This window comes from Passer domesticus, chromosome Z (genome assembly GCF_036417665.1).
Source record: "Passer domesticus isolate bPasDom1 chromosome Z, bPasDom1.hap1, whole genome shotgun sequence".
Classification (NCBI taxonomy): domain Eukaryota; kingdom Metazoa; phylum Chordata; class Aves; order Passeriformes; family Passeridae; genus Passer; species Passer domesticus.
This window is the reverse complement of record NC_087512.1, coordinates 47,814,412-47,836,297: the sequence shown is the minus strand read 5'-3', so window position 1 is coordinate 47,836,297 and position 21,886 is coordinate 47,814,412. Positions and strand designations below refer to the sequence as shown.

Below are 21,886 nucleotides of genomic sequence, written 5' to 3'. Positions count from 1 at the left end.
TGTGGATTCATGACAGGACTCTGTGAAACAGTTGCAAAGCAAAGGGCAGCAGCTTCTCTCTGGGACACTCCTTGTGCTCCAGGGCAGCCGGGCTGTCCCAGCTGCCCAGGACCCGGCGCTGCGTGGGCTCTGCAGAGCTGCACAGCGGGGAGGCAGCTTCGGGCACCTCAGCCCCTGGCCAGGAGTGGCTTCTTGCTCTGGAGGGCTCCCTGGGGGCAAATGCAGACTGCTGGCCTTCTGCTCTTGGCCCTAGCCTGGCCTTGCAGGGCTAATCCTGTTCCCTGTGTCACAAAAGTTCCCAGACTGAAATTTGTGCTCCAACATGACAGCCCCAAAGTCTGTGGCGTGTCAGGAAGCTCAGGAATGAACCTGCAGGGCTTGGAAAAGCTGTGCGTCCCCCAGAGCACAAGCAGTTCTCCAACAAGACTTCAAGGCTGAGGGACAAAGCTTCCCCCTTCAGCTCTCCACAGCAGCTCTAGGGAGTCTCTCTCCATTGTGAAATCTCCTTTGTCAGTCTACAGTGACAAGAGCTGGCTGCAGGAGGCATTTGCATTGGAACTCTCCCCAGATGGGGGGAAGAAGAGGCGATTCCTGAGGAAAGAAAAAGGCAACACTGTTTGGGAAAACACCAGCATGAGTTCACTACAACTCCAGGCCAGAAATCCCTTGAATACAGCAGCATCCATCCATGGGGCAGCACTTTAGCTTTGAAATCAATCTGACAAACCTGCTGCCCCTTCCTGCTGCTGTAGCTGACTCTAAATCACGAGAAATGTGCCAACTCTGCCAAAGACAGGCAGACATGGTGAGATAAAAAGAGCCAGTCTGCTGAAAAGGAGACCAAATGAATGTTTTCTAATGCCCCCTTTTCATCCTTTCCCCAGCCAAGCCAGAGCAATGTCCTTTCTCTCTGTCACCGATGGTGAACCAGGCACGGGATGCACAGTGGGGACAGAGCTCGCAACTGCTCCCAGTGCCTTCGCCACGGGCTTCCATTGCCCTGAAATGCCGTGCCGGGCGCTGCCCTTCCGTGCCGTGCCGTGCGGAGCCCGGCCAGCGCCGGGAGCCGCCCCGCCCGCGCTGTGCCCGCGGCCCCGGCTCTGCCGCGCTCGTCCCCGCCAAGTCCGGCCCGCGCCGGGGCCGCGCTGGGCGCGAGCGCAGCGCCCCCCTCCGGCCGCGCGCCGCCGGCGCAGCCGCGGCCGTTGCGCCGCGGGCGTTGCGGCCACAGGCGGCGATCGGAGCCATGGCGGAGCTGCCGCTGCCCGCCGGGCTCAGCGCCAGCGCCTTCCCCGCCAAGCTGTGGCGCCTGGTGAACAGCCCCCGCGTCCGCTCCGTGCGCTGGGACAGCCGCGCCCAGGGACTGCTCGTCGACCGCTCGCTCTTCGAGCGGGAGCTGCTCGGCCCAGGCCCCGCCCCCGGGGGCGGTGGCGCTGGGGCGGGGCCGGTGCCGCGCCCCTTCAGGGCCACGCAGTTCAGCAGCTTTGTCCGGCAGCTCTACCGCTACGGCTTCCGCAGGGTGCCGGGCTGGCTCGGCGCGGCTGCGCCGGGCGATGCCGGGGGCTGGCTGCACTTCAGCAGCCCCTGCTTCCGCCGCGACCGCCCCGACCTTCTGCTCCGCCTCCGGCGCCGGAGCGCGGCCGACAGGCGGCGGCCGGCGGCGGGCCGGGAGGGCCGCAGGCGCCCGCCCTGCGGCTCCCGGCAGCTCCCCGGGGCGCGGCCGCTGCCGGACGGGCGGCACGGGCGCGGCCGCTTCCAGCCGCTGCCCCGGGAGCGGCCGCCGCTGCCGCCCGGGCGCCCGCCCAGCGGCTTCCTGCTGCTGCAGCGGGAGCGGACGCTGCCGGACGGGCGGGAGCTGCGCAGCCCCCGGCCCGGCCGCCTCCAGCAGCGCCCCGGGGAGCGGCCGCTGCTCGCCCGGCGCCCGCCCTGCAGCTTCCACCTGCTGCACCGCGACCGGCCGGTGCCGGCCCGGCGGGAGGGGCCGAGCCGCTTCCAGGAGCTGTACGGGGAGCGGCCGCCGCCCGCCCAGCGGGAGGTGCTGGGGATCCCGCCCTGCGAACTGTTCGGGCTCCACGGGGAGCCGCTGCTGCCGCTCGGGCGGGAGGGACCCCCCAGCCGCTTGCAGGAGCTGTACGGGGGGCAGCTGCCTCCTCTCGACCGGGAGGTGCTCCGGCTCCAGCCCTGCAGCTTCCAGCAGCTGCACAGGGAGCAGCAGCCCTCGGCCTTCGACCCACGAGGTAGGAAACCTTGCTTTTCCAAAAGGTCAGGAAAAGTGACCGCTTAAGTATTTTTCCACGAGGCTCTGTCATTCTCGGTCAGAAATTGTCAAGCCTATTAGGAAGCGGCACCTCGAAGGCTGCCAAAAAATTCTCTGCCTGCTTTTCCTGCATGCTTCCTGTGATGGTTAATCCAAGGCAGCAGTAGAGATCTGTGTCCCAGAGCCACATTGTGGAGCCTGACCAACGTGTTTGGATTCTTGCAGCCACCCCGGGCACTTCTGCACCCAGCGCTCCAGCTGGCAGTGCTGCTTGTGCAGCATCGACGGCCTCCAGCTCAGGACACAACGCACCTGGGGCAGAGGGATGGCCACCAGCAGATCTCGGCCTTGCCATAGAGAAAATGATCCGGGAGATCAGGAGATCCCTGCCCGAAAGGTCTCCCTCTGCTCAGGTAACTCCATTGGATGGGTAGCAAAGGGGCTGGACTGTGAGCTTTTGATCATTGTTACATAGCTGAGAAGCAAAGGCTTCTTTAATTGAACTTACTTTGTTATTACTTAGTTATTTAATAGTTCTTGGTAAAGAAAGATTTGTAAAAGAAGAGGAAATGAAACAGTCTCCCCCCCCTTAGTGAGGATGAGCGTTGTGAGCCTGTGTTGGCCAAGTTTGAGTGCTCCTTTTCCTGGGAAGAATCCTTCCTACCGGGGCATTTGCGGTGATGGTTTGCAGGATTTTTGTTTGCTGGGAAGGAAGCGAAGAGTGTTTAGAGAATTGCCACTGAAGGCCAAGTGTCCCGTGCAGGGAGGGGCATGCCAGAGGTGCCTGTTCCAGCAGCAGATGTGGGCTGTGCCTCTTTTGGGTGGGAAGGCCAAGGCAAAGCAGGGCTGGGCTGCAGCTGCTGCTGCTGCTGTGTGAGCCCTGCCGGGCGTGTGGGCGCTCCCAGAGCCGTGTGTGGGGCTGGGCTGGAGCTGCAGCTCTCTGTCCTTGTGCAGATTATTCTACGTGTTGGCCAAAGAATGTCTCTCTGTCTGTTCATGTGCTGACCCAGTGCCTGCAGTACATTTATGATCAAGGCAGGGCAGACTCAAGGAGGGGAGTGGGATTTTTTGGATTTCCCACTATCATATTCTCAAGTGGGACATCTTTTGTCTTCTGTAAACTCACACATAGCAGCTTTCAGAAGCATTTTATTCCATAACAAAAGGAAACATTGCAGGTTTGGAACCATCTTGAGAATCTTTAGGATTGTGATGGACGGGCTATTGCAGAAGAGATGAATGTTCTGGAACTGGTCCTAGTGAGAATATCTGTCTACCCAAAGGGCATTTGCAGGTGCTGCATTGTGGACATTGACTTCCTCAGTGGAATAGACACAGTATTTGATTGTCTGGCTTTTCCTTTCTTTTGGGCTGGTTTTTTTTCCTTCCATCCTGATTTACAGATTTTTGCCACTGGTCACAAATGTGATCCTGGAAGGAGCCTAGGTGCATAAATGCTTGCCTGGATCCTACACATGGGGCAGCAGCAGAGGGCTCCGAAAAGCACCACGGTGTGATGGGTTGTCTGAGCAGTGTGTGGGGGTGTGAGAGTCCCAGCAGAAATGTGTGCCTTGCGTGTGGGTTTGCAGCACAGGGCAGGGCTGGGAGCGAGCTCTGCCCTTGCTGACAGCCGTGCTGGCAGCCAGGAGAGCCCCTGGCTTTCTGCTGGCTGATTTCTCACAGCTCCTGAGATAAGCCAGGGTCAGAGCGTGAGGGCACCTCCCCCACATCCCCTCACTTGGTGCCTTCTGGTTTTCCGTGTTCATGTTTTGTCTCAAAGATCATTTTGTAAGAGCTTCAGTTTCACCTTGGTCACCCAAATCCCGAGTTTAAAAGGCTTGTCATGTGAACCATGTAGGCAGTGTCCCCCCCGTGCTCCATGTCCTTTGGGAGTGGAGAATGAGAGTTCTTGTATCCCTGATGTGATTGCAGCCAAATAGTGAGTGATCTTTGGGTTCCTTTCTTTCTGTGTTTGTGCTCAGGATGATGTTAGTGTTGCCCCTGAGTCTTCAGGAGGGGAGCCTGTAGACAGAGCTGCAGCAGAGGAAATTTCATCTGACACGGAGAGCTGCAGGAACAGTTCCCCAGAGCCCGAGGAGCCTGGTAAGGACAGAGCCCCCCTTGGTTTAGAGAGGTGTGAGATGGCTGCTCCGAGCCTGCCTCTGGCAGCAAGGGAGATGAGCAGAGTTGAGCTCCTGTCTGCAGGGCTGGTGCTTCCTGGTGCCTTTAGCTCAAATCCTGCACGGGCACAACCTCCCCGAGCCCTGCCCTCCACGCTTCTCCAGAGGCTCTGACACTGAGTCCTCTGCTGTGGCAAGGGAGCAGGGAATAAAGCTGACCTTGTGGAGTTGTGTCACCAAGCTGGGTGTCCCAGTTTGGTTCATGACTCAGCTCCCAGCAGCCTTCAGCTTCAGCCATTTCAGTGGGGACTGAGGTCTCTCTGTCACTGAGACTGTCTGTGTTTCAAGCTCAAGACTTTGCTGAGGCTTTATCAGGATACTTAAATACTTTACACAGTTCAGTTTTGAAACCCTTGGAAGAATCCCTTTTCTTTAAAGAGCAGGCTTCAAATTGCCAAGTGAGAGTTTGCCTTTCAGGCCATCTTTGACAGTGCCTGCTAGAAGGACAATTGGTGCTCAAGGAACACGTGCACAAGGGCCAATATTGACTCAGTGTTCCCTTTGCTTCCCAGATCCCATGTGATCGACCTCTCCAGGAGGGCTGGCCTGTGTAGCAGGAAGAGACAGAGGGAGAGCCTGGAACATCGGGCAAGTTGACTTCCTCTGTCTCTAGTTATATTTATAGATGTATATAGTTATCTTTGTTTATCTAGGTAGTTGTATTTATAGATTTATGTAATTATATTTATGTATCTACACAGATAGAGATCTGCACAGTTAATTTCTTTTTCATTTTAGATGTTTATCGTTATAGCTTTAGATGTGTTTTTGTAGGTGTGCACGTTTTCATTTATACGTGTGTATAATTACATGTACATATATATATTTCTAAATGCATATTTCTATTTTATATGGGGTTTTAGCTACATAGATTGATATGTGTGTGAGCCTCTTTTTAAGCTCTTACCCTGGTCTGCTTCCTCGCTCACCTCTGGCTTTTCCCCCTGTGCCCCCTGTGTCCCCTCTCCCTGGGCTGGGTCCGAGCTGGCGGCCGGGCCGGGCGCAGCAGCAGTTCCTGCCCCGGATGTCCCTGGAGCGCTGGGAGCTGCCGGTGGCCCCAGGCACTGTCCCCTGAGGAGCTGCTGAAGGACGGTGAGACTGAGGGGGCTGAGGGGGCTGAGGGGGCGGTGGTGCTGAAGGGACGGTGACCCTGAGCTGCTGCTGGGGCTGAGGGCTGTGGGGCAGCCCAGGGCCATGGTGGCACTGAGGTGACAGGCAAGTGGCACAGGCTGAGGGGGTGGCGGGTCTAAGGGGACGGGATGGGTCAGAAGGGACTGAGGGAGGTGAGAGGACTGTGAGGGGCTGGAGAAGCTGAAGGGGGCTGGGGGTTTGGCGAGAGCATGGCGGGGCTGAGGGGATGGAGGGGCCAGCAGGGAGCACAGAGGGCTCCGGGACTGCAGCTCTGCCAGGCCTTGGAACCAATTCCAGAGCCTCCACTTTTGCCACAGCTGCAATGAAGACCACGAGGACCGCCGGAGACTGCCGGGAGCCAGCAGGGAGAAGCCGAGGGCCAGCAGCAGGAGCAGGGAGCGAGGCCCTGCTGCTGCCAGCCTGGAGAGAGCCCGGGTGAGGCCCCAGGGCCGGGGAGGCAGGGTGGGGCTGAGGCTGGCGTGGGCTGTGGCCGTGGGCCCTGCCCGTGCTGGGGCTGCTCAGCGCAGCTGCCCCGGCTGGCACAGGGGCTGTCCTTGGGCAAGGCAGCTGTGCCGGCAGGGCCCGGGAGCTGTGCCGGCTCTGCCGGGCTGCCGGGGCTGCGGGACGGTCCCGCCGCGGCTGCGCTCACCACAGCCCGGCCCGCTCGGCTGCTTTCTCTTTCTGACCCTCCTGGGGAGGCTCTGACATTTCCTCTTCCCTGATGGAAGTGCAGCTGCTGCCAAGGGAAACGTGCCCCTACTGACTGAGTGTTCCCTTTGCTTCCCAGATGTCCCATCTGCTGTCCCTGTCCAGGAGAGCTGCTCTGCCTGGAGGAGGAGACCGAGGGAGCGGCTTCAAAGATGGGGCAGCTGAGATTCCTCTGCTTCGAGTTCCATTTAAAGAGTCTGGGCTTGCACATAGAGAGGGATATGTACATATGTAGGCTTCTATTTGTATGGGAATATTCCTATATGTATGTTATTATATTTATGTTTTTATGGATGTATTACATGTATATGTATGCATATATTTACATATATGTTTATAATTACATCTATGTGTACATGTATGTGTCTCAGTATACATGTATGTTGTTGTATCTGTTTAATTTCCTAGGTTTACAGCTGTGTAGGTATCTATTTGTGTTTATGCAGTTATAGGTATATGTATCTTTAAATGTTGTATTGGAATTTGTATTGGTCGATATGTCTATTTTTATATTTTTAATGTATATTGATCTATTTCTTTCTATTTAATGATATTTACATATGTGTCTAGATGTATAGCCGTATGTTTGTATTGATACAGTTGGGTGTATGTTTGGATTGATGATATTTTTATACTTATAGATAAGTTTGTTTTATATATCTACTGATATATATATATATTGTATGTAATATGTAATGTTTATATTTACATCTGTAGATTTTTATACTTTTATATGTATTTATATAGATGTTATATATCTGTGTATTTAATTGCATTTCAACATGTATGAAGTGATGTAGTTGTATAATTCTATCTATTGTATTCTTAGTGTAGGGCTGTTTAGAGAGCAAATGCACATTTTTGTATTTCTGTATGGGCTGTCTGTATTGCTTGTAGTAATATGTAATAAATTAAGTTAAGTCCTTAAACACCTAATTAATCTTTGTGTATAGTGAGTTGTTGCAGAGAGTGGCAATAAATAAGTGTTTCTTATCTGAAGCTGGTATTGTATATTTTTACACAGACTGGTTGTAATAATCTCATAAATTCCTGGTTTTTACCTAAATTTAGATTTGTATACTTCTGTGTTTTCAGCACGGGTGTAGCAATTTGTAAGAAATGACATTTTTCCACTGAAACTTATTTTCATGTATTTGTCCATCAGCAGTGCAGCTGTAGCAATCTGCAAGAAATTCCATTTGTCAGCTGCGATGGGGGTTTTGTGATTTGTGCTACCCCAAGCCATGAGCAGATGGAAATGCTGCAGGATTTGGGCCATGGAAATCTCCGGCCATGGCCAGCACATGCCCCACCTGCACTCAGGCTGGGCACGGGAAGCGCAGATTTGGGATGGCAGCAGAGCCACACGTTGGCTCAGCACTGGCTGCCAAGGCCTGCTGAGAAAACTCCGGGACTCCACTGGGAGCAGAGCTCCTGCTCTGTGGATATGCAGATAATTCAGTCCATGTTTGGTTCTTTACAGACATACACACACAGAGAGCTGTAGGCAGCGCTCAGTAACCCGTGACATACTCGATTGTGGGAACTGAAATGGATATTTCTCTGTTTAGAGATAGGGGCAGCAGAGTGGTGCCATTCTGCAGCCATCTTGTATCAGGCAGTGGTCGCTCTGTCTAAGCAGTGCAGTTGCAGCAGTCTGTAATGAATTTCCCTTTTCAACTGACATTGGCTTTGGGGCACTTCTCATTTCCGTGATGAGCGACCACATCAATGTTTGTCCCTATTTCTTCACTGACCCTGAAGCTTTGACGAGTGTGTGACAGGCCGTGGCACCCAATTCCTCACAGGTGTGTCCAGCTGTGGGTAAGAGACCTGTCTTGTCTGTGAAACATCCGTCTGAGGGTATTTGTCTGAGAGTTGTGGTCCATCTCCAGAACCCCCTCAGGCAGCACCCTGGCTAGGGAGGGGAAAAATGTAAGGGGATTTATGGCATTTCTTCTCTTTTATCATGTATTTGCACTAAGCTGTAGCCTAAACTTAGTAAAGCAAAGGATAGACTTTGTTTGGTCGTGCCGTGTGGAGCAAATGGTGCAGGAACAGCCACAAGCCAAACTGCAGGAGCAGCTTCTTTTTGGTCCTAACAGGACATTGTGTACAAGAAAGCACCACAACCTTACTGATTCACCTCTTAGGTAAAACCACAGTGGTTCACCGTGTCAAACTAGCTGGGGATGGAAATAACAAACATCCCTGGGCTGGGGCAGAAGCCTGGGAGTCACACGCTTGGAAAAAGAGAGCTGGCAAAGCCAGCCCAAGGCGCAGGCACGCATTTGGCTCCAGGCAAGAGGGAGCTTGTACTGCACAGCTCGGAGGGACTCCAGGCAGAGGAGCCGGCCGGCGGCAGGGAGCAGCTCCCGCTGTCACTGCCAGGGAAGGACTCGCAGGACGCAGGAGGAGCGGGCACATCGCGGATGGACAGCGGAGCCCCTCCTGAGCCCCGAGGTGACCCCTCCTGCTGCTGCAGTCACAGCACAGCCACCTGCCCTGCAGGCTCTCTTTGCCTTCCTAAGCCTCAAGCTGTGTCGGTGTTTTTCCTTTTCATGAACGGGCCGGGGCTGCTCGGGTACAAGACTTGAGCATTATTGGCGGGATCAGCCTCATTACATGGTTGAGACAATAGGCAGAGGGCAAAGCTCACGTACAGCCAGCAGCAGCCAGAGATTTCTTTCTTACAGAGCATCTTAAAAACTTTTTAGCCAATAGCATGTTGCTAAAGCTTACAGACAGTTGTTTTAACCGATTACTAAAAGTACACGTACACCTGCTTCACACAGTGCTTGCGTGTCTTCTTTTTATTAACAATACACAATGTTCCATTAGTAAGCTTAAAACTTTCTAGTATTTTGCTAAGCATATTTTCCTGCCATCTAAAAGTCTATCTTAGCCAAGCCTAAGACTCAAGCTCTTGTTTAATATCCTCACTTGCTCTACTATTGTAACATTTGCTACTTTCAGACTTTGCAGCTGCAGATAGCGCTAAGTGTCTTGGCTCTTTCTGTTTCTAAGGCCTGCTTTCCCAGCTTTCTAAAAATCTTCTTAGCTTTACTAATTCCTACACAACCCACTGCAGGAAGCAAACCTGATTACAAATGATAGCAATTATACCAGATCAAAACTTGTTGGCCCACTGCTAATACTGGATGTTTAATTTTTTAGACTGCATTAAGTACCATCTGTGTTTCCAAAGGTGGTGCTCCAAATTTAGAACCGTGCATTCTCTCCTTCAGCTGATACACACACACACACACACACACACATATATATATTTATACACACATATATGTTTGTAATTTTCTATGTTTGTAACATCTGTGTGAAGAAAGGGTAAACTTAAGAAAGTGTACTTTTTTCACAGCAGCACAGTTCCATAGAAATTTATTTGAATTTTTTTTCTGAGGTACCCATATTATAAAGACACTTTCCAAAAACTAGTAAGGATGAGAGTTGCAGGGCTGGTTTAAAATCAAATCCAAATTTGATTTCATTCTGTGCAATATTTCCATTAAATCTGAATAATGCCCAGGACTAAAATACTAGAATTCTATTTTCTTTTTTTTCTTTTTTTTTTCTTTTTTTCTTCTTTCTTTTTTTCTTTTCTTTTTCTTTTCCATAGCAAACAGGGCATAGGTATAGTTTTGATTTTTAATTTAAATAGAGTAATCCACTGGACTAATTGCTACCTTGGAACTTCTTTATCATTTACAACTACCCATGGCTTTCAGGAACAGAAAGATTAAAGGAAGGGAAGAGAGCAAATCTTTTAAAGCTATGACCTGAGAGTTATTTTACATCCATTTGGAGTTATTTTACATCACTTGGTTAAATACACCGTTACCTAAAAATCATGTATATATGTACTTGGTAAGAAGTATCAACTGAATAAACAAGTTCTCATCTAATTATTTTTTGCTAGCCTCATGTTCTCTTCTTATTTAGTAAAATCAGGAAGAGAAACACTGCTGTTCTTTGAAAAATTAATCTGTTAAAATATTGACAACCCTGATGTTTGATGTAGGAGTCTACAAGCAATAATTTTAATTGTCACCAAAGAAGAACAAAAGGGACACATCATCTGTGGTAAACACCAGACATTGTTGCCAGTAGGGTTGAACAAACTATCTGTATGATGTTGTACAGCAGTTAACGTGAAGATCTCATCAATGATGGAGATAAGAGACACTGACCCTTGAGGATTCAAAGAAGCATTTGATAACAATAAGAAGAGCTTATCTTGCCCATCTTAGTTATACTTAAAATGTATTTTATAGGAATTTGATTTATACTGATTGAAAACTCATCACTTCTTGTATGTTGCTGAATAATTAATGCTGATTATTTTAGTCTCTTTTAGTCTCAGCCCACAGACTTCAAAGATAAACACATTGCTCCAGCTTGCAGTATGGAACCGGTATCACTTGATTTTGTCACTGAAGTATCAGGAAGTGTTGTAAATGACACAGACTGCCATGGCGAGGTATTCCCAGGATCCGGTCAGCACTGCAAGTAAACATAGGTCTGATTTGCAGTCTGGCAGCAAATTTGCTGAGAGCAAACCAAATCTCTGAAATTGCCATGGCTATAAAGGAGAAAATGTGCCAGTAGAAAAAAGCTGGATAACAGATTCGGTAAGAAATCATAAAATGACAATTAAGCAACGCTATTGCAGAATTGTAAACACAAGTGGCCAGTATCATCATATCCTGTTTAGAAAGGCAGCAAAAGTCATAGTTAATCATTGCATAGTTAATTATTCTCCTCATTCATCTGGGGGTTGCTGAGGCAGCAGCAGCAATGCTGTTCCATATCAAAGATTTGTTATTGTTCAGACCACATTCTAAAATCTCTTGATTATCCACGTGCAGCACGACTTATTCTTTCAGCTAATATTTGTGCTCTTGGTAATAGGATAGTGCAGCCATGGATCGGAAGAGGCATTTTAGATCACTGATTTTATGGTTTCCATCTAGGAAAAGTAATACTAAAAACGCTTTAACATTCTTCACATTTCATTCTTTCAAGCCATCTAAAACAAGAATCACTTTTGCCTAAGTTTTTGTCTTTGCTCTTCTGGGTAGCCCCAAGATTTGCACATGAAGGCTTGCCAAGCCTCTGATAACCAGGTATCTAGAATTTACTCTTGTGGTCTCAGCACAGCCATCTAATACTGTTTTAAATGCAACATGTCCATAAAGAGCCTACAGATACCACCCAAGACCTGCAGAGCACACATGTCCTTTTGGACAGACAAATAAAAAATGGCATCTCCCCTTAAAATTGCTCTCTAACACTCTTAGGCAGCTCCATAAAGTTTCTGTAGTGGGACTGCATGTTCTTTGTGGTCCTTATTTCCTCCACTAAAAAGGAGGTGTATTATTGTTGGTATTTAATAATTTTGGGCTGTACTTTAGTTTCCATGTGCCTGTTCCTCCATAGGAGCCGGGTGTCCAAACTGCCTGTAGAGCTGGTGGAGATCTCATCCTCGGTTCAGGTGCCTTCAAGTGGGCATCTTGTTCAATTTAATCTACCCTGTGGAATATGTTGTGCCTCATTTGCTGCTCCAGAAGGAAAAAGGTCTCCCACACACACACACACCCATGCACACCTCTACAGACATGGGGTTCAGGGCAGGGGTCTAACGTACAGGAGATGAGCTGCTGAGGCTCAAGGTACACTCATCTTCTTTAAACAGATAAATATTGATTAGATATAGATATAGATATAGATAGATAGATAGATAGATAGATAGATAGATAGATAGATAGATAGATATAGATATAGATAGATAGATATAAATATAGATATATCGAAATAGATAGATAGATAGATAGATAGATAGATAGATAGATAGATAGATAGATAGATGACAAAGATATATAAAGATATAGATAGATATATGAAAATTCAGCTCAGCTCAGAGGCATGAGGGGCTGCAGGAGATGTTGGCAGCTGCAGATCTGCTCAGCTGGCACTTCTGCTCTTGACTCCCAGGATAAACCCAAGAGGCTTTGTTGAGGAGGTCTCCATTGGTGGGAACACAGCTTCATGAAGAGCACTGACTTTGGGAGTCTGACTTCTGAAACAAATTAATCCCTTTCCTGAATCACTGTGATATTTGGCAGGTATGAATGGTTATAGTGACACTCACTTAAGGAGAGGGTCACACATGGATGTGATGTAGCAATAAAAACAAAACAACCACACAAGTGGAATGCACTTTCTGACTCTTTCCGGTGAACTGTCAGCACTTTTGTCCCTACTCACGTGACTGCTAGAAGAATAGAAAGGAGAACAGCAAATTCAATCTGAAGAGTGGTGTGAAATACCAAAATAAGACTTCCAGAGAGCAGAGGAATGATTGTGATTTATAAGCATGTATCTCATTTTTACTGGAGGAAACAGAGACTGATTACAAAGGATATCCAGATCACTTTAATGTTCTCTCTGTCATCTTTTCACAAAGCATGCAATTTCCAACCCACTGCAATCAGTGAGAATCCTTTCACGGACCTGAACAGGACAAATGTTTTTATCATAATAGAAGGCACTTATGCATGGATTTTTATTAAAGATGTGATAGCCAGACTTGTCTTTCTTACATTTGTTCTGGTTTTCCTACCATTCCTTTTGGTCAGCAACTTATTAGCAGACTTCAGAGATTGCTTGACATAGTTTGACACTATTTGATTCTGCCTGTATTTAACAGCACTCTGTGGACAATATTAACTGTACTTCGTGCTTTTCCCTACTTTATTTGTACAGCCTTATTTAAAAATAAATGTGAAAAAAAATACATGAAAATTTGTACAACTTGGAATAAAAGTTACAGAGTCGTAGCCATTCAGTGTATCAAAAGGGTTAATGTTTGCAGTATGCGTTTCTGTGTTTTTATTCTCAACTCTACACTAAGTTTCCTTTTGATCCCTAGATTGCTTCCTTGTCTTCTCTGAAGTGCAACCTTCTCAGGCAGGTCTAGGGAATTCCTCAATGTAAACACTCTTTTTCTCTTTAGAAAACGGACATTTTTCCTTACCTGCAAATCACAGATCAAGTCAGGAGAGGATGTTTTTCCAGTATCCTCTAACTGCTTTATTAAACACCGCTCAGAGTATTTAAGGATTGCCATCTAACACGTGAAATGCAAGTTGGTCCGTCCAGGCTTTACTCATTATGCAGCTCTTGAGGCTTAGAGGGATTATCCACCAGTTCCTGAGGAAAGCAGCTCTTGACCACGCCAATTTCCAGACCAAACAGCACCGTGGAAAATTATGTTCTCCCGTGTGTTTGGTACGTCTGCTTCCCCTGGAAGACACAAAATAAAAACGGATCTTTCAAGAGTTAAGTTTTAATAGAAGTGAAGAGCTGTTCATGTTGGTTATTGCTAATTTTGTCCATCCGTTCAGGATGGTAAGGGGAAGGATTTGGAGCTGCTGAGAGCATTCAGCTGTTTATTGCAACTTGCAGAATGAGCCGTCAGATGGGAGAGCAAATGTTTACGTACACACACAACAGGCCGTTGCTACATTTTGTAACTTCATAACTCAGCTTACAACTATTTTCTGTTATATATATTTTTAGGCTGTGTTTAGTGGAACCTGCAAAAAACCCACGGATTATTAAATGTGGTAATATTACTTGTAAAGTGTTTCCCTATAGAGAAAAGACTTTTGTACTAGATTGGGAGAGGTTTGTCTCCCAAAAATTATAATGCAAGAATTCAATTGGGATATAGGCAGGTTGTTGTAACGCAATTGTTTTGACTTCGTACTCTAATTTCTTATTTTTGTAATCCTCGAAAAATATTGATTGATCGATCAATCTATTGACTGGTTGCAGAAACCTTTGAAATGCTTACCAGGCTGGCTGAGAATTCACAAGCACACCGCTCTGCAATGTGTGCACAACCACGGCTGCTGAGGCTGCTGTGAATGTGCAGGAGTTTTTCCCAGGTGTTGGGCTCCTCCTGTCTGGCACAGCCCTGAGCACAGAGGAATTTGGGAAGGGATGTTGTGATGCCTGTTTGCAGCAGTCTCCAGCCCGGATTAACCCTGCTCTGACGGACAGGTCCCTGCAACGTGCTGGTGCCCGCAGGCGGCAGGAGAGACCCGGGCCCCTTTGGCATCGTTCCCAAAAAGGCCGCAGGACAACGGGAAGGTCGCTGTGCCCCGGGCGGCCTTTGCCGCGGGCTCTGAATTTGGGCATTGCAGGATCTCTCCAGCAGGTCCCCCGCCCTTCTCCGCAGCCGGCACGGAGCTTTGCTGAGAAGGCGGCGCTGCCCGGGGCTGAGCCGAGCCCTGCCCGGCCGCTGCCCCTGCAGCCCCGAGGCCGCCCGGCTGCCGCAGCAGGAGCCGCTCCCCGCGGGCCGGGCCTGCTCCGGCCCTGCAGCAGCTCTCAGGAGCGCTGAGCGCAGCACACGGCATCGAGCCCGAGCTGCTGAGCTTCCATCCCTGCTCCTGACGCTCCGGGGCAGGCTGGGATCCGCGGGCCGGAATGAGCGCAGCAGCTGGGACGCCGCTTTTATCCGCGCTTGGGGCAAACGGGACCGTAGGAAAAGTGTCACTGGCAGCTGTCATTTGTTTGGCCGTTTGGACCGTGAGGAACGCATTTGTTTCTAAGCGCAACCTCATTTGGCTGCGCCATTTCTGGGAGATACAAAAAGTATTTTACATGAACCTAAGAAAATAGTTTGGGTGTTATCTGATGTGGACATGATGCTACATGTACACAGTCCTTATTTTACATACCAGGGCCTGCCTCAAAGAACCTATGACTTTGCAGATATTGTTTCCATAATTTTGTATCTTTCAGAGGAAGCAGCACAGTTCATCTGAACTAAGTCCTTCCTTACACTTAAGAGAAAAAACAGGTTGAGTGAGAGCTCTGCTAGCTGGGAATGTGTGAAGGGAAGCATTTTAGGACACTGCTATGGAAAGTGCAGGCTGTTTAAGCACACTTTAGGGAAAAAAGCTAGTATATATGCTCATTTATGAAGATAAGTACCAAAATCTGAATTTTTCCTGTATTATACTCAGCCCCCAATATGTTTTGGAATTGTACTTTTCTCTGTATCCTTTCATGCAGGCGTCACTGGCAGTGACATGTTCTGTGCTCAGTGCTGCTTTGGCTGGTTGGTTCGGGGAGATGCCTTTAGTTTTATGGCACACAGGGGTCTAAGGAGGGTGTGCGGGTGTCCCTGTGCTCTGGCACCAGCTGAGGTGCAGGAGCACTTCCAGGGCTGCCTCCAGGTGTGATGAGCTGGAGTTAAAGCTGTGCCTTCTGCTGAGCAGCTGATACGACCTCTGACCATGAACAGCTGGGCCTGATATAATAAATAGAGGTCTCTTCCTTTCTTACTAAGACCCAGAGTCTGATAAAATGGGTTCTTCATCCTTCTGAGACCAGTGAATACCAGGGTTCATTTCCACAAATTCCCTGCTTTATCTGCTTTATACCTGCCAGCTACATGAGCCGTAATATCCTGCTGCTCAGCTTCCTCCAGAGACATGGTTGCTGCTTTGTGTGAGGAGCTGCGAATCTTGACTCCATGTTTCAGAAGGTTGATTTACTATGTTATGATATATATTACATTAAAATGATATACTAAAACTATACGAAAAGAATAGAGAGAAAAGGATTCATCAGAAGGCTAGAACGGACAGCAATGGAATGAATAACAAAAGCTCACGACTCTCAGAGAGTACGAGCCAGCTGCACCTGTGACTGGCCATTAATTAGAAACAACCAACATGCACCAATCACAGATGCACCTGTTGGTAAACAATGTCCAGACCACATTCCACAGACATCAGATAGTTAATTGTTTACATTTCTTTTCTGAGGCTTCTCAGCTAGAAGAGGAGAAAAATCCTAGCAAAGGATTTTTCATAAAATATCATGGCTACAGAGAGAAGCTCCCATTTCTTTGGAGAAGGGCTCTTCACTAACAGTTTGACTCACAAGTGGCTCACTGATGTCTCTCTAACTCCCAAGTCGTTTCACACCTACAGTTGCCTTTCGGGGATATACCCTGATGCTCCTTTGATTTCTGTGGGATCCTCTTTGCCTACCACTTTCAGGAATGAGTTAGAAGAGGCACATAAAAGATTCAAGGTAAGGACTTCTGTTTTCTACTTCATCCTGGGTCATTTCATTTGAAAAGTTTTCGACTTGGATTTTCAACAGTGAATTGCCATTGGCCCAGGCTTCAGGATCTCTCAGCACACTCCTGTTTTCAACATGAAAGTTTTTACACTCCAAAATAGTATCTTTCACTGAATTTTACTAAAAAATTGAATGGCTGAAGAACCCTCCACTTCATGGTTTGGCTTCATGAAAATTCCATATTGATCCAGAATAAAGTGGATTTATTTGGATACCCCTGAAAACTCCATGCCTTCCTTCTCCCCTTCCTTTGCTCAATGCAAGGAATATCACATTTCTTATGTCATGATATTTGCTGCCAAGGTGTTTGTTTGAAGATCACGCATTTAGTAATGTTATGTTAAAATCATCTGCTCTGGAATCCCTGCCCAACTTCAAAACCCACACACTCCATTTTTAACTCCAGCTGCACCACACCTAGACAGCTCTTTCACCTGCTTTCTCGGTTCTAATTGACCAGTCCTTTCTCTCTTTGATCACCGATTTGGTCCAACAAGACTAAAATGCAATCATCCTTTGAAACATGGTGCCCTAGTCGGCATATTTCATGTTTTCCCATTTATTAGGGAATGGGAATTAGGTATCAAGACTTAATTCTGACATGGAATAAATACAGACCTTCAGCTTTAAGAGGCAGAGAACATGAATTCCATTCAAATTGGCTCATATTAATATTTATTTCATCTTCAGAGTGACTCATTAACTGTTTGGAGTTTGGATAAGCAATTAATGTGTCAGTGACTCTGACAGACAAGGAAGAGATGGTTGTGAGCACGCAAATAATGGCTTGCTTAGCCATGCAGCATTCTCTGCAGTTTTAAAGAGAATTTCATTACATTTTGGGAGCTTTAAAGAAGCAAACGGAGGACAAAAGTCTTTAGATGTTTGGAAGTATCATGTAATTTTGCAAGCGTTAATGTGAGAATCTACAGAGGATCCAGCTTAATGATACATGTAGTTGTGGATTTTTTTTATTTGTTCACAGGTATGTTTGTGTAAATAACCACATGTAAAGGAATGTTTCTAAGGCTTTACAGGAATATTTAAATCTGATGTATATTCATGCTCTAAGTTCTACATGCTGTGGAAAGAACACAAATGCCTATACAGCATGATTTCCTTCTACAAAACTCTTTTCCCCTACTCATTTCCAACTTGTTCCCTGCTCTTCTTGGGTCAGTCATGGTCTCGATACCTGTGCATTATTTGCTGCCATTCTACAGAACCCAGTGGAGATGCGTGGGCTGCACAACCATGGGTGGATTTCTCTATTTCCACACCTACATATTGTCATGGATTTAATGCTGCTTCTGCTCCTCAAGTCTCTCTATGTCCATTTATCTACTGCTATTGCTCAGGGCGCAGCGTACCTGGATCTTTTCAGCTGCAACAGAATTGTCTTAGCAAACATCTGTGTGAATGCTGTGCAGATACACTGTAGTAGGGGTTTAAGAGAGCTGCATCATACAAAACAAGAACGGTGTGCATTTTTAGGAGAATCTGGAGAAGAGGGGATGTAGTTCTTGCACACTGGACAGCAGCTCAAAGCGCCTGTTGTTACAGAGCACTCTGTAGATCGTCCTGTGCTCCTTTGTGCTCGGCCTGAGGTGCCACGTGCTGGTCTCTGGGCTTGTACGTAGCCGAGGACATTCCCATGGAGGGCACTCTACAGCTTCATGAATGCACAAGAACTTTGGGACACAGTTCAGCCTCACACACTTGCAAAACCCCCAAACTAAAGTAAAACACCACAACAAACCAAAAAGCCCCACGCAAAACAAGAACCCATGGAAATGTGTTTACAACTTATAATCAATTGTCTCGTGAAACCTCCGTTCTGTAAGCTAAACCACTGCCAACGTTCAGACAGAAGGACAAAGGGAGGTTTTAGCAGGCCTGACGAAGTTTTGGTATGGATGGAGCCTACTGTCCCCCCATGAGAGCCTGCTGGCCCTGCCTTTCTGTGTGGATGGACGGCACACCCCGGCCGTGCGGAGCAGCCTCCTGTGCACCTGCAGTGGGCTCAGCAGCAGCTCAAGCCACCCTCCCCCTGCACTGCCCAAGGGCTGCTCTGGCAGCGTCCTCAGCTCTCTCTCGGCCCCTTTCCCTCCGTGCTGCCCTGGCAGCTGAAAGCCCAGCTGGCCGAGGGGGTGCCTGAGCTGCCAGCCTCAGCTGGGTTCTGCTGCTTGAAGACTGGAGCTGCCACGCTGGGGAACCCACAGCTGAGAGCTTCACTGGAGTGCAACAAACAGAGGGCCTGACAGGAGGGAAGGGGCCCTGAGGTCAGGCAAGAGATGAAGGAAAAAGGGAACGGAAAAGAGAGAAGAGAAAATTCACAGGGCTTGATACTTAAATCTTCCCTGCAAACTTTGCACACAAGTATTGTCCTGGATTCCCAAAAGATCAATGGTGTCTGAGTTTATTATTAAACAAAAGAGATGAAAAAGAATATTGATTAGTTGTTCATTGGCTGTTCTGGGCACTGACCATGTTGGGATCTGAAGGAAAACGGAGTCTGTGACCATGATCCTAAAAAAAGATACATATGCATATAAAAATGTGGGAATCAGAAACACCACATAAAAAAGCAAAAGATCAAACAAATTCTGGCATTTCCTGATGTTGAAAGTAATGAATCTGTGCTACAAGTTTGCTAAAGTTCCTGCAGGTACGTGAATATGCAATGCAAGCATGAAAAACGTCAGAATGGCATTTTCAAAAACACTACACCTTCACCATGTGCTAACAGTTTTCCAAACAGTTGGAGACAACAAAAATATCAAAATATCCAAAAATTCGGGAAGCTCTCAGATCCTTTCATCTCAGTCTAATCCTGAAAGAAAATCTAAGTTATGTGTCTCCTGAAAAATAGGCATATTTACATTCTAGTAAATGAGACTTTTTTTCTTTTTTTTCTTTTTTTTTTTTTTTTTTTGCCTAACACTGGAAAGAAAGCAAGCTCTTTCTTGTGGCATAGAATGGTAGCAGAAAGAGGAATTTAGGGTATTAAGACTGTATTAAGAGCTTCATTTTTCTTACTTTTTGCTGGAATTGCCTAACTCGAAACAGCCAGAATTGCTCTAATACACTGAATGTCCTCAAAGAGAGTAAGAAGGACAGGAAAGTACAGGTCAGTCAGCCTTGCCTCCACCCCCTGGAAAGGTGAAGGAGTAACTAATCCTGGAAACTGTTCCATACAAATGGAGAAGTTGATTGGGAGTAATGGAAACCTACCTGATGCCCATGCTAGGACAGGCAGATTGATGGAAATGGGTGGAGCAATGGATGATGCCCACCGCAGCTTTACCCAAGCCTTTGAGACACTCAAAGCCTACAGCATCCTTAAACACAAACTGCCAAAATGCCCAGACAGGAAGGCTGAAAAACGGATGAGGACTGTCATCAGTGGCACAAAGCAGAGCTGGAGGCAAGTCGCGTGTGCTCTGACGCCCAGGGGCTGCTCCTGGGGCAGATACTCTTTGATGTCTTCATTCACGGCCGGCCTGGAGGAGCAGTTTACCCTCAGCAAGCCTGCAAACAAAACAGAGCCGGCAGGAGCAGGGGATAGCCCAAATGCTTGTGACATTCAGAGGGACCTCGGCAGGCTGAAGAATTGGCCTGAGGGGAATCTGATGGAGTTCATGGAAGAGAAACGAGAAGTCTTGGAGCTGAGCAGGGATAACCGCAGGCATCAAGAGCTGCAGGAGGCTGACTGCCTGGGAAGCAGCTTCCTTATCTTCCTTGCCTTGCTGGTTCGGGGCGTGCTGCAAAGCAAAGGCAGGAGGACGATGGCAGCCAGAGGCAGAGGGGGTTTGCAGCTGGCCGTGCCGTGCGGAGCCCGGCCAGCGCCGGGAGCCGCCCCGCCCGCGCTGTGCCCGCGGCCCCGGCTCCGCCGCGCTCGTCCCCGCCAAGTCCGGCCCGCGCCGGGGCCGCTGAGAGATTCAGCTTCGAGTTGTATTAGAGTGGAATCCATTCACTGAAGGTTTCTGGTGCAAAGATTGAGGAAAAAAGGAGAAAAGTTTAATTTCTGAAAGCCATTTAGAGTCCTGGAAGCCTTGTCTAGAGATCTATAAAGCTAAAGCCTCAGAAAACCTGAACCTACAACATCCCCAAATGGATTGATAAGGTATGGTGGGCACACCTCTGCTGTTTTCAGAGTCAATGAAACTGACAATGAATGTCTGGGAATTAGGAATGCCAGCCCAGATTTTATCTCCATTACTCTCAGAACACCTTAATGAGGCACTTCAGGAACTGAGCACTAACATTTTCACTCTGCTCTATTTACTTTGCATTTGAATACAGGCTGGTAGGAGAAGAGATCTGACTTTAATTTCTCCCCAAGTTACCTGTTGCACTTTCAGGTTAGGAGTACATGTAAAAAGCAGCTAATCACTCCATCTATCCATGAATGTTCCACTGCTGAACTGACACACAGAAACATCCTTTTTCCTCTTTGTACCTTCCCAAGTGGTGTCTTAACTAGCAGGAGATTTGTGTAAATCACACAGAAAATCACCAAAACTTTTGAAATTAACACTCAATTCCATGATAAAAGCTTCTGAGAAAACGCTTGACAGGATCACTGAACAAACTGAAACTCGGAAGAGAAACATGCATTTTAGCACTGATCAAGGGGAAAGAAAAAGAAATGCTGTAAAATTTCCAAGTGGAAGATAAGGAGAAAGACAGGAAGCACAGGAAGAACAAGGCCCTGTCAGATGAGCTGTGGAAGGTAACTTTGTGCCCCAGCTCTGTCAGAGGACGTTCCCTGTCATTGGTGCAAGCAGCTGGAGACAGAAATACTGCTTGATTTGGGGGCCACAGTCTTGGGAAGTGCAGAAGTGGTTCAATAACGTGACATGAGGGAGTTCCCCCAGAGCAACTGGGATGCCTGAAAGAAGTGAACAGCTCACCACAGCCCGGCCCCTCGGCTGCTTTTCCTTCTGACCCTCCTGGGGAGGCTCTGACATTTCCTCTTCCCTGATGGAAGTGCAGCTGCTGCCAAGGGAAACGTCCCCATACTGACTCAGTGTTCCCTTTGCTTCCCAATGTCCCATCTGCTGTCCCTGTCCAGGAGAGCTGCTCTGCACGGGAGGAAGAGACCGAGGGAGAGCCTGGGAACATGGGGGGCTGCAATCCCTCCTGATCTAGTTCTGTTTGTGGATGGGTACAATTAGACTTGGATAGTTACAAGTGTAGGGATATTTACATACATTGACTGATATTTGTATAGACATCTGTCTATGTGTATTGTTCTATTGATGCATGTAAGTTGATCTGTTTACATCTGTAGTTATATTTACATACTTGTACAGTTGTGTGGCTGTGTAGTTTTATTGCTGGGGTTGTATGGATTTTTTTATTGGTCCACTGATATTTGTATATTTATAGATAGGTTTGATATGTGTATATTATATATGTCATATATGTA

The 21,886-nt window shown here is 47.7% G+C and overlaps 2 long non-coding RNA genes across 2 annotated transcripts; both read left to right on the top strand.

The window, feature by feature from the left end:
• The first annotated feature begins 1,845 nt into the window (after nt 1–1,845).
• Nucleotides 1,846–5,416, top strand: LOC135291100 (uncharacterized). The gene is made up of 3 exons (XR_010353967.1): nt 1,846–2,667; nt 4,237–4,357; nt 4,947–5,416. It is a non-coding gene; the product is annotated as an uncharacterized LOC135291100 (long non-coding RNA).
• Nucleotides 5,417–5,767: 351 nt separating this feature from the next.
• Nucleotides 5,768–7,272, top strand: LOC135290970 (uncharacterized). Its single transcript, XR_010353806.1, has 2 exons — nt 5,768–6,000; nt 6,353–7,272. It is a non-coding gene; the product is annotated as an uncharacterized LOC135290970 (long non-coding RNA).
• The last annotated feature ends 14,614 nt before the right edge of the window (nt 7,273–21,886 follow it).